The sequence below is a fragment of the Bos javanicus genome, chromosome 11 (genome assembly GCF_032452875.1).
Source record: "Bos javanicus breed banteng chromosome 11, ARS-OSU_banteng_1.0, whole genome shotgun sequence".
Lineage (NCBI taxonomy): Eukaryota > Metazoa > Chordata > Mammalia > Artiodactyla > Bovidae > Bos > Bos javanicus.
The window spans coordinates 5,556,820-5,570,055 of record NC_083878.1 but is presented as its reverse complement, the minus strand read 5'-3'; positions in this window follow the sequence as shown (position 1 = coordinate 5,570,055).

Genomic DNA, 13,236 nt, shown 5'->3' with positions numbered 1-13,236 from the left:
TGGCAAAGGGAACGCGAGCATCTGAGGGTGGTTGTATTTCATAGGAAGGTGGCTTTTCTCCAGCCAATCAAGCAGCCTTCTTGACCAGCTTTCAGAGTGTGATGTCCCACTGAAAGTCAACTTTCAGGAACAAAGGCATGGCCATGGAGACTGTAAAATTCTTGAGGGCAAAGATCAGGTCCTATCCTCATTCGATACCCACCCAATTCCAACAAGTCTTACCCATGATGAGTGTGGATGAATCTGGTGCTGTCCTGAATCTGAAGGGCTCCAGTGTGTGTACTGTCCAGATTCCCCAGGTGGTTTGACCTGTCTCCCAACCCCACACCCACCCTACCCACTCCCCTGCACCTACCTGCCACTCCCTGGCTTCAATTTAACCTTGCCTAATGAGGCCTGGAAAAGAGCCAGTTCCAGAACTAGCCAGAGACCTGACTTGTCCAGGTGGCCCTCAGACCACCCCCAAAGCCAACCTGGACCTCTGCCCCCAAGTGAAACTTGTCATAAAGCAAGAGCCATGTTTCTCCTCTCAGACACATACTCCTGAAATTAACTTGTCACCACCCTCACCAGGGTCCCTGCCTGATGGAAGGCAAAGCTGTGTCGACTCATGTACTTATATCTGATTTTTTTTAAAAGAAGAAAAATGCTTCCATTTGTAGCACTGCGTGTATTTCTTTATAATTTCTGAAGATTAGTGTTTGAGTACCATGTTGCTCTCATAGCACTTGGCCGAAACGTCATTAAGCTTGCTTTTGCTAAGCTTCACACTTCCAAGTGTGAATAACGTAACTCGTTCAACCCCACTTTTAGAAAAAGAGGAAACATGCAAAGCTCATTAGAGGTTTTCAGGCATTCTTTCAGGATTTAATTGCCAGATTTTATACCCCATTAGAGCCTTTCCAGCTCTCTTTAGGAGCCATTCCTAAAATCAAGACTTTATTAACACTTTTGAACACATTTGCTCTGTGACAGCATCTATGAGAGGAAAAATTCCTTCCCTTAAATTTTCCTACCTGCAGAAGAATATTGTGGACTATATAGTATGAATGGAAACTTGGAGAGGGCTGTGATCGGTGAGGAGAGATTGTGTTGCAAGTGACTGAAAATTCATTGAGGAGTCAGAAAATGGTATGGTTAGATACACTGGAATAACTCAGCCAGGGGAGGAAAGAGCCTGATGAGTGACTTAAAAGAAGAAAGCTAAATTCTTTCTTTTATAAACCTTTCAAACTTTTAATAATTGGTGAGCATTTCCTTGCAGTTCTGTGTACATTTAAAATTTCCCTTTGAAACTCCATTTTTGACCAGTAGATTTTTTAAACAAGGATTTGTTGATTTCTTTCTTTTTGGCTGTGCTGGGTCTTTGTTGCTGTGTGCGGGCTTTCTCTAGTTACAGAGAGCGGGGCTACTCTCTACTGAGGAGTGCACGCTTCTCACTGCAGTGGCTTCTCTTGTTGCAGAGCAGGGACTCTAGTGCACAGGCTCAGTAGCTGTGGCTCCTGGGCTTAGCTGCCCCGCAGCATATGGGATTGTCCCACACCAGGGATCAAACGGGTGTCCCTTACACTGCAAGGCGGATTCTTAACCCTTGGACCACCAGGGAAGCCAGACTTTTTTAAGAAGTATATTGTTTAATTTCCAAGGGTTTAGAGATTTTTCTGTGTTCTTTATCTTGTTGAGGTCTAATCTAATTGATTCCATTATGACACAGAACATGATCTGCATTTTTTTCAGTGCTTTTACATCCTTTGAGATTTGTTTTATGGCCCAGAATATGGTAGGTCTCATTTCACATACAAGTGCTAGGTAGGTAGGTAGATTTCACATACAAACGATCATGTATAGTGGCTGTCTTTCTCTGACTTGTTTCACTTAGCATAATACACTGTACTAGGTCCACCCATGGTGTTGCAAATGTCAGAATTCAGTTCTTTTCCATGAGGGTGTGTGTGTGTGTATAACACATCTTCTTTATCCATTCATCTGCTGATGGACACTTAGGTTGCTTCCATGTCTTGGCTATTGTAGAATAAATAGCGCTGCTACAAACATTGGGGTCCATGCCTCCTTGCAAATCAGTGTTTTCATTTTCGTCGGATGTATACCAGGGGTGGAATTGCCTGATCATATATAGTTTAATTCTTAATCTTTTGAGGAACCTTAATACCATTTTCCATAGTGGCTACACCGATTTCCATTCATACTGATGGTATACAAGGGTTGCCTTTTCTCCATATCCTCACCAACATTTGTTATTTGTAGACTTTTTGATGACAGCCATTCTGACAGGTGTGCGGTGACATCCCACTGTGGTTTTGATTTCCATTTCTCTGATGATTAGCAGTGTTGAGCGTCTGTTCACATGCCTATTGGCCATCTGGATGTCATATTTTGAAAAAAGACTGTTCAGCTCTTCTGCCCATTAAATTTTTTTATATTGAGATATAAGCTATTTAAATATTTTGGATATTAACCCCCTGTTGATCATATCATGTACATTTTCTCCCATTCAGTAGGTTGTTTTTTATTTTGTTGATGGTTCCCTCCCAAAAGCTTTTAAATATATTTAGACTATTTATATTTAAACATTGATATGTTAGAACTAAGTCTGTCCTTCCATCACTTGTTTCTTTCCTCTGTTTCTCATTTGTCTGTTTCTTTGTCCTTATCTCCCTATAGATACTTTGCACAAATTTTAGAATTACATTTTTCTTTGCTTATAGTATTCTGAGTGTATCCTTTTGAAAAGGCTTCTTAGTGATTACTCTGTTACAATAAACAATGTGACTTGTGACCATCTACTATTACTAGCGTTTTACCACTTCAAGTGGGGCTTGGAAATCTTACTTCCACTCAAGTACCTTCAGCTCCGCTACACTGACTTACGTGTCAGATGGTGTTATTTTTGTTTACATGGTGAAATATGATTCGTGAAACCTAGGATAAAAGGATAGCCTATTGTATATATCCATAAATGTTCTCTTTCCATTGTTATTTTCTTCCTTCCTGGTGTTCCAAAATGCTTTCTTTTACTATTACTTTTCTCTGTGTGGAACTTGTTATAGCCATTCATTAATGGTAGGTCTGCTAACTGTAAATTTTGTGTTTGCCGACTGACAATATTTTTATTTCCTCTTTATCTTGAAGGATAGTTTTGCCAAATATAGAAATTGTGCGTTAGCAGTCTTTTTCCTTCAGTTCTTAACAAATATTCCCCTGCCTCTGGTATCCGTGGTTTTCAGGTGATGAGAAACCTGCTCTCATACAATTTGCTGTCCTTCTCTTGGTAATGTGTTGTTTTCCTCTGGCTGCTTTCAAGGTTTTGTTCTTTTTTTTTTCAGAAGCTTAATTGTGATGTGTCTTGGCATGGATTTCTTTGGATATATCATGTTTGGGATTCACTCAGCTTCTTGAATTTGTAGGCTGATGTCCTTTGCCACATTTGAGAAGTTTTCAGTTATAATTTCTTTGAATCCTCTTTCAGCCATAGTCTTGCTTTCTCCTCTGAAACTTTGATGTGACAAATGTTGGATCTTCTATTATTGACACACAGATCCTTGAAATTCTTTTTTTGTTTGCTTGTTTTCTTTTGTCTTATTTCCGTTTATTTTCTTTCTCCTGTTCAGACTGTGTAAAATCTATTATTATTTTCTCATTTACAAATTCGATCATCTCACATCTCCACTCTACTATTGACCTGATCCAGTACTTAAAACGGAGAAGGCAATGGCTCCCCACTCCAGTTCTCTTGCCTGGACAATGGACGGAGGAGCCTGGTGGGCTGCAGTCCATGGGGTTGCTAAGAATCAGACGTGACTGAGCAACTTCACTTTCACTTTCATGCATTGGAGAAGGAAATGGCAACCCACTCCAGCGTTCTTGCCTGGAGAATCCCAGGGATGGGGGAGCCTGGTGGGCTGCCGTCTATGGGGTTGCACAGAGTCAGACACGACTGAAGCAACTTAGCAGCAGTACTTAAAAATTCCAGTTGTTGAGTTTTTCAGTTCTTCAATTTCCCACTGATCCTTATTTATTTATTTTGGCTGTGCTGAGTCTTAATTGTGGCATGTGGGATCTAGTTCCATGACCAGGGGTCGAATTTGGGCCCTTGCATTAAGAGTGCAAAGTCTTACCCACTAGACCACCAGGTAAATCCCCCACTGGTTCTTTTTGTGTTTTGTTTTCTTTTTAAATAACTTGTGTTTCTTGCCGAGATTTAAATTTTTTTCATTTGTGTCAACAGAATTGTAATGGATTGTTGAAACATTTCTATAATGACTGCTTTACAATTCTTGTCGAATAATCCTACATGTCTGATTCCTCTTAGTATTTCCCTCAGTGGATTGTCTTTTTGCACTTGGGTTGTGGTTTTTTGGTTCTCGGTATGACTGGTGATTTTTAATTGTATCCTGGACATTTTAGTGGAGAAAGAAATGGAACCCACTTCAGCATTCTTGCCTGGAGAATCCCATGGACAGAGGAGCATGGCAGGCTACTGTCCATGGAGTTGCAAGAGTTGGACATGACTTAGCGACTAAACCGCAACTGGACATTTTAGCTATAATGTTAGGTGACTGTCTTAGGTTTAGCATCCAGACTAATTTCTTGAGCTAAGGTTGCAAAAACAATTAAATCTCACAGCCTTCCTGGTGCTATTTTGATTTGTTTGATATATCTGGTGCTGAGGTTTCTGCTGGTTGCTCCTTGTGCTGCCATAGAGGGTGGAGGGAATTTCTCAGCTGGTGCCTGTAAATGAGGGAAGGGATGCTGCAGGTCCTGGAAATAAAGAGTGATTCCTGGGCAGGCTCCTCCCTGCTTTTGGGGGCAGAGAGCACTTCCTGGGATGGGTGCTTATTGTGGCAGATTCCCTCTTGCTGATGCTGCCCTGCATCTGGTGTCTCTGGGTTGGAGTCTTTATCAGGAGACAGAGATGCTTCCTTGGCTCAGAACTTCCTATGGAAGAGCCCCTTTGCCAGGACTTTCTGGCTCCCTGGTACCTCTAGATGGAGGAGGGTGTCAAGCCAGAAGGAAAGGAGAACGCTTTTCCTTGCCTTGTTTTGTAGGCAGGGTTCCTGATCCATCCCTTCTGGCATTTGGGGGGCAGGATTCCTGCTCTGTCCAGGGGAGGAATGTTACCTTGGCCATTTTCTATTGCAGAATTGGGAGTTGCAAAACAAGAAGGCTGTGTCACTTTCATCTCACAGGTCAGGGGTTGAAAAAAGAAAAACACAGCCATGTTGCCTTGTTGTTATTCCACTTGTCAGTCTCTCTGTTTTCCTCTCTCTGTTTTTCAGAGCTCTCTCTAGTTGCCTCTTACATTAAAGCAAAAATATTTGGGGCCTAGGGCCAGACAAAGTGTTCTTGCAAAAGTCACATCTGAGAAAGGACTATTAGTTAAATATACAAGTAACTCTTAAAACTCAATTATAGGAAAGCAAACAACCTGAATAAAAATTGGGCAAAGACCTGAACAGACTTCTCACCAAAGAACATATACAGATAGCACAAATGCATATTAAGAGATACTTCCCATTATATGTCATTTAGGATTTTCAAATTAAAACAATGAGATACAACTACACACCTATTGAAGTGGCCAAAATCCAAATCCTTGTCAACAGCAGATGCTGGTGAAAAGGTGGAATGACAGAATTTTTTCAATGTTGGTGGGAATGCAAATGGTATGGCCAACATGGAAGACAATTTAAAAAAACCAGACTTACGCTACATTCCAGCAGTTTTGCTCCTTGGGACTTATCCAAGTGAATTGGAAACTTACGTCCTTACAAAAATCAGTGCATGGATGTTTAGAGCAGATTTATTCATAATCACCCAAACTTGGCAGCAACCAAGATGTACTACAATAGGTGAATGGATAAATAAATTCTGATATAGCCGGACAATGCAACGTTATTCAGTGCTAAAAAGAAATGAGCTATCAAGTCATAGAAAGACATGGAAGATCCTCATTGCATATTACTAAGTGAAAGAAGTCAATCTGCAAAGGCTGCATGTATGATTCCAATACATGACATACTGGAAAAGGTAAACCTGGACACAGTGAAAGAGATCAGTGGTTGGCAGGGGTTAAGGAGGACGGAATGATGAAAAAGTGGAGCACAGAGAATTTTGAGGGCAGTGACTTTATTTTGTATGAAACTACAGTGGTGGATGCATGTCATTATGCATTTGCCTAAACCCATAAACTACAACCCTGAGCGTGAACCCTAAAATAAACCCCGAATGTTGGCTGAAGATGTGTTAGTGTGTATTCGTGGGTTGTAATAATGTACCACTCAGGTTGGGGGTACACGTAGAGCCTTGGTGGCTCAGATGGTAAAGAATCTGCCTGCAATGCAGGAGATGTGGGTTTGATCCCTGGGTTGGGAAGATCCCTTGGAGAAGGAAATGGCAACCCACTCCAGTATTCTTGCCTGGAGAATTCCAGGGACAGAGAAGCCTAGTGGGCTACAGTCCATGGGGTTGCAAAGAGCTGGACACGACTGAGCGACTAACACTTTCACTTTCGGTTGGGGAGTGTAGGGGAGGCTGTGCGTATATGGGCACATGTACTTTCTGCTCACATTTGCTGTGAACCTGAAACTGCTCTGAAAAGCTACTCTTTTTTTGGTTTGTTAAAAAAACCTCAGTAGTAATACAACAACAACAGTTTAATCATAAAATGGGTAAAAAAAAAAAAAAAACCATGAACAGACATTTCCCCAAAAGGTAGATAAATGGCAAAAAAAAAAAAAAAAAAAAACCAAAAAACAAAAAACCCACATGAAAAGATGTTTAATATCATTGACTTTCAGGAAAATGAAAATGATTATAAACTGATCAGAATAGCTAAAATTAGAACATAACAACACTACCCAATGCTGGTATGAATGTGGAGAAACTGGATCACTCACACATTGCTAGTGCGAGATGTGAAATAGTCCAGCCATTCTGGAACATAGTTTGGCAGTTTCTTATAACACTAAATGGAATTATCATGTGTGCTCAGTCGCTCAGTCATGTCTGACTCCTTGTGACCCCGTGGACTGTAGCCCTCCAGGCTCCTCTGTCCATGGGATTCTCCAGGCAAGTATACTGGAGTGGGTTGCCATTTCCTTCTCCAGGGGATCTTCCTGACCTCCTCTCCTCTGTCCATGGGATTCTCCAGGCAAGGATACTGGAGCAGGTTTCCATTTCCTCCTCCAGGAGATTTTCCCGACCAAGGGATTGAACTTGTGTCTCTTGCGTCTCCTGCATTGGCAGGCGGATTCTTTACCATTGTGCTCTTGGGCACTTATCCCAGAGAAATGAAAACTTAAGTTCATAGAAAAAAACTACATGGATGCTTGTGGAAGCTTTATTTGTAATAGCCAAGAACTGGAAACACTCTAAAAGCCTTCAATGGTTAAACAAAATGTGGTGCACCCAGGCCATGGTATACTAATCAGCAATAAATAGGAACCCAAATTGACACATGTAGCTACTTGGAAGAATCCCTTGGATGGGTCTACAAGGAAGTAGGCTGAGTGAAAAAAAAAAAAAGAAAAAAAAAGCCAATCCCCAAAGCTTACACTCTATATAATTCCATTTATATAATTTTTGTTGACATGAAAAAATGTAGAAATGGAAAACAGATTGGTTGTTGCTAGAGGTTAGGAATAGACCAGGGTCAGAGGAAGGAAGTGGGTGTCTGTAAAAGGTCAACAGAGGGGTCCTTGTAGTGAGGGAGCCGCTCTGTATCTTGACCGCTGTGTTGAAAGCATGAAACTGCACCTGTGATGAAATTGTGTAGGACTCAACACACACCCACACATGAGTGCAAGCAAAACTGGGGTGATCTGAATAAGATCGGTGGATTGTGTCAGCCTCGTTTGATATCCTGGTTGTGGGGTTGTCCTACAGTATCGCAAAGTGTTACTGCTGGGAGCACTGGGTGACGCTGTGTCTGCGTTATTCTGAGTCTATAGCTATTTCAAAAGTTTCAACTTAGAAAGGCATTCACTTCTCTCTTTTTTTTTTTTTTAAACACTAAAAGATAATTTATTAACTTGTCTGTTCTGGGTCTTTATTGCCGTGTACAAACTCTTAGTTGCAGCGTGTGGGATCTAGTTCCCTGACCAGGGATTGATCTGGGCCGCTTGTATTGGGAGCACAGAGTCTTAGCCGCTGGACAACCAGGGAAGTCCCCATTCACTTCTTTGGATAAACTGTAGGCCAGGTCTGCATGTGCAGGAGCCCAGGTGTGCAACAGAGAATAGGTTTAAAATTTATTTGGTGAATTCCCTGTGGCTGACTGGCAATTCTGCTGTCCCCCTCCTCTCCTCCTGGGTTCTGAGGAGCAGGTGATGGAGTCCCTCTTGGTCAGTTCTCCTTTTCCAAGTACAACTGATTCCAGCGCTCCACACACCATGGTGATTGATGAATCTGTTCCGAAAAGAGAACTTGTGAGGGCTTTCCTATAGGTGTTATTTCCCTGTTATTGTTTGTTTTGATGAGAAAAATAGATGTGCTTAAAAAAGAAAGTCAGTTTCTGTTGGGATGGGCAGAAAGTTTGTATGGGTTAACATCCTGTGGAAAAACCCAAATGAGCTTTCTGGCCAACTGATACATATTAATAGATGTGAAATGTTATGATTTACTAAAATGCTAACAATTCTTTATGGTTAAAATTTAAGCACAAAACTTCTATCATGATAAACCTGAATAATTATGTGTAGTACTAATGGAGGTTAGCAGTAGGGAAGGCAGAGTGAAATTTTTATTGTTTATTTGTAACTAAAAAGAGCCCAGCCAAAGCATAACTGAAGAGAAGTTTAATTAAGACTTTGGAAATACAAATAGAAAATGTCAAGTCAGTAATTCTGCAAAGAAGTCAAATTTCTCCAGGTTCCTAAAGGCGCTCTGTGGACATTCTGCACTCTTTATATAGATAAACTGGTGCTGATTTTTTTTTTAATAACTATCATGTTATGTTATAAACATTTCTCCAAGTCAATAAAACCATTAATGAACATCATTTTAGTGGCTTTATAATGTTCAACAGGGTAGATACATCATCATTTTCTTAACCATAAGACATGTAGATTATCTGATATATATATGTGTGTGTGTAAGTAAATATATATATATACACACACCAACATATGCTTCCCGGGTGGGTCAGTGGTAAAGAATCTACATGCCAATGCAGAAGACTCAGGAGACACAGGTTCGATCCTTGGGTTGGGAAGATCCTCTGGAGAGGAAATGGCAACCCACTCCAGTATTCTTGTCTGGGAAATTCCATGGATAGAGGAGCCTGGTGGGCTACAGTCCATGGGGTCACAAAGAGTCAGACATGACTTACTTAGTGACTGAGCATGCACACATGCCATAATATAAATATATATATAGAAAATACCATGGAAATATAAATATATATCCATGGTATTTATTATGGTCTTATGTGATATTCCCAGCAGAATTACCAGATGAAAAAGAATGAACATCTTGATGTAATATGATGCATTTTGTCCAAAAATTGTTTTCCAAAGGTGTATAAATTTACATCCCCTAGAATAGAGTTCACCATTGGAAAGCCTTTCCAGAACCCAGTGATGTATTTTTAAAGAGAAACATGTGCTAATTTAAAACAGGAAAATGGTATCCCATCAATGTTTTAAATTGCTTTTTCTTGGTTGTGAGGTGGGTAATACTTCCCCCCTGTGTGTCTGTTAACAATTTGAAGTCCTTTTTGAAAATCATTTGTGTCCTTTGAGTAATATCTATGAGCGATTCCATCGATTTTATTGATTACACAAAATTCCATTGAGAAGTGAAACTAATTGGCTTAATCACTTTTCTGCTATTGGATGCATGTTGTTTCTGAAATCTACTATAATAATTAATTCTTTTATTACAGAGAAGATGCAAAAATGTGTTCTATATGTCACTTACTGTTTGTATAGCAGTGAACCAGTCAAAGGGATTTGCTTACAAAGGGGTTTGTTTCCCCTGTATGTAGAAGCAACTTCCCAGGTGGCACTAGTGGTAAAAAAAACCTTCCTGCCAATGTGGGAGACATATGAGATGCAGGTTTGATCCCTGGGTGGGGAAGATCCCCTGCAGGAGGAAATCGCAACCCACTCCAGGATTCTTACTTGGAGAATCCCCATGGACAGAGGAGCCTGGTGGGCTACAATCCACTGGGTCAAAAAGAGTAGGACCTGACTGGAGCAACTTAGCATGCATGCATGTAGGTAGAGGAGACAAGCTCTAAGCAATAAGTGTATTATATGTCAGCAGGGCTGAAGTGCTAGGAAGGGTGAGGAGAAGAGAGGGGTGGGTCGGTGGAGTCTACGCTGTTTGACAGAGTGTTCAGAGGTCTAACTGCAAAAGGCCAGGAAGAAGTAGGGAGCAAGCCAGGCAGATATCTGGCAGAAAGTATTCTGGACAGAGTTTAGAGCAAGTGCAAAGGCCCTGAGACATGTATTAGAGAAAGGACAGGACGCCAGCGTGGCTGGTGTGCAGTGAGTTAGGAGGAAATGAGGGGATGTGAGGTTATAGAGGTTGCTAATAACCAGATGATACTGAGATGTAAAGGCTTGGGCATATAAGTGGAATGATAGGGATGATATTGGCTTATATAGTTTTTAAAGGCCCTCTTGGAAGAAAAGCTGTGACAAACCCAGACAGCATATTGAAAAGCAGAGACATCAATTTGCTGACAAAGGTACATATAGTCAAAATTATGTTTTTTCTAGTAGTTATGTACAGATGTGAGAGTTGGACCTTAAAGAAGGCTAAGTGCCAAAGAATTGATGCTTTCTAACTGTGGTGCTCGGAGAAGGCAATGGCATCCCACTCCAGTACTCTTGCCTGGAAAATCCCATGGATGGAGGAGCCTGGTAGGCTGCAGTCCATGGGGTCGCTAAGAGTCAAATATGACTGAGCAACTTCACTTTCACTTTTCACTTTCATGCATTGGAGAAGGAAATGGCAACCCACTCCAGTGTTCTTGCTTGGAGAATCCCAGGAACGGGAGCCTGGTCGGCTGCTGTCTATGGGGTCGCAGAGAGTCGGACACGGCTGAAGCAACTTAGCAGCAGCAACTATGGTGCTGGAGAAGACTCTTGAGAGTTCCTTGGACAGCAAAGAGATCAAACCAGTCAATCCTAAAGGGAATCAACCCTGAATATTTGTTGGAAGGACTAATGCTGAAGCTGAAGCTCCAATACTCTGGCCACCTGGTGCAAAGAACCGACTCATTGGAAAAGACTCTGATGCTGGAAAAGGTGGAGGACAGGAGAAGAAGGGGACAACAGAGGATGAGATGGTTGGATGGCATCACCAACTCAATAGATGTGAGTCTGAACACACTCCAAGAGATGGTGAAGGACAGGGAAGCCTGGTGTGCTGCAGTCCATGGAGTTGCAAAGAGTTGGACATGAGTGAGCAACTGAACAACAGTAAAAAAAGTTACTGTATAGAGAGTAGATTGTAAAGGGGAGGAAGAGGCGACAGGGGAGTCAATTGGGCCACTGAAATATTCTGGTAAAGTTATGGTGTACATGGTAGAAAAAAAAAAGTTTGGAATTTTAGACATAGTCTGAAGAATTGGGTTAAGAGTTCACCCTTCCAATGCAGAGGGTGCAAGTTTGATCTCTGGTTGGAGAACTAAGATACCACATGCCTTGCAGCCAAAGAAACTAAAATAAAAGAAGCAATATTGTAACAAATTCAATACAGACTTTTTAAAAATGATCCACATTAAAAAAAATAAAAAAGATTGAAGATCAGGAAATAACTGATCTTTCTATTTTTATTTATTTTTAAAATGAATATCATCTTTTATTACAATTATGTTTATATATTTTATACATGCTACTTGCTCATCCTGGCAAGCAGATCTCCACCCCTGCTCACCAGAATCTCACGTCTACAGGGAGGCTTTTGTGGGGGCCAGTCGCCTACGCCACCCAAAGGGTCTCACCAGCACCCTGCTCTCTCAGAGCTGTGTCCAGGGCTCCCACCATGGGAAGGAGCGGCGGGAGTACACGGCAAGGCCAGGGGAGGGCGAGGAGCCTCCCCGCCCGCTGTCCAGCTCGTGGAACAGCTGAGCGCACGCCCTCTGGATCACCCCACCCTCCTTCAGCAAAGTGTCATGAGACGCTGAACGGTCTGCGGGATCAACTCCATTTCCACCGGCTTTTGCTCTGTCTTTCGGCTCGCGATGCAGGCTGTCCCCTCCGCGACGCGAGCTGAGACAACAACTCTCCCACAGAGAACACGTTTCTGTCAGATTCTCCACTCGGGTCCTCAAAGAGCTGCCAGACCGCGGAAGGGACCATGGCCCTCGGACCACAGTCGGAAGAACCTTCTACCTGAGTGATTAGCTGCTGCTTCGCCATCGTCGCGCAGAGCTTGTGGACATGAAAAACACCTTGAAGCAGCCCCTGCGGGAGACATCCCGCCTCTGACGCTGCGGGTAGGCACGGCGTGCGCGACACACACTTCCGCTTCCGGCCCCTGGCCCTCCTCACCCGCCTAGCACATAATGTGTGTGTTACATGTACATGTATGCTTATTATATCTGTGGTGTAAAAACACGTGTTTCTAGAAGCTGCCATAGCTACTGATGCTTGTGTCCCCCCCCCCAAAATGCATATGTTAAAATCCTAATTGCATAAAATATATGTATACTGCATATATACGTTTGTATATCTGAGGTAAAAAAGTGTTTATAGCATCTGCCATAACTACTGACAGTTGTATTCCCCCAGAATTAGTATATTAAAATCCTACCAGCACATAATATATATATATTATGTATATATGTGTGTCTGTCTACAGGTACATATATATATTTATATATCTGTAATTTTTAAAAGAGTGTTTATAATTTACCTGGTCTTCCCTGATAGCTCAGTTGGTAAAGAATCCACCTGCAATGCAGGAGACCCTGGTTCGATTCCTGGATTGGAAAGATCTGCTGGAGAAGGGATAGGCTACCCACTCCAGTATTCTTGGGCTTCCCTTGTGGCTCAGCTGGTAAAGAATCCGCCTGCAATGCAGGATACCTGGGTTGTTAAGATCCCTTGGAGAAGGGAAAGGCTACCCACTCCAGTAGTCTGACCTGGAGAATTCCATGGACTGTATAGTCCAGGGGGTGGCAGAGAGTCAGACATGACTGAGCGACTTTCACCACTGATGCTTATGAGCCTCCCGGGTGGCGCTAGTGGTAAATAACCTGCC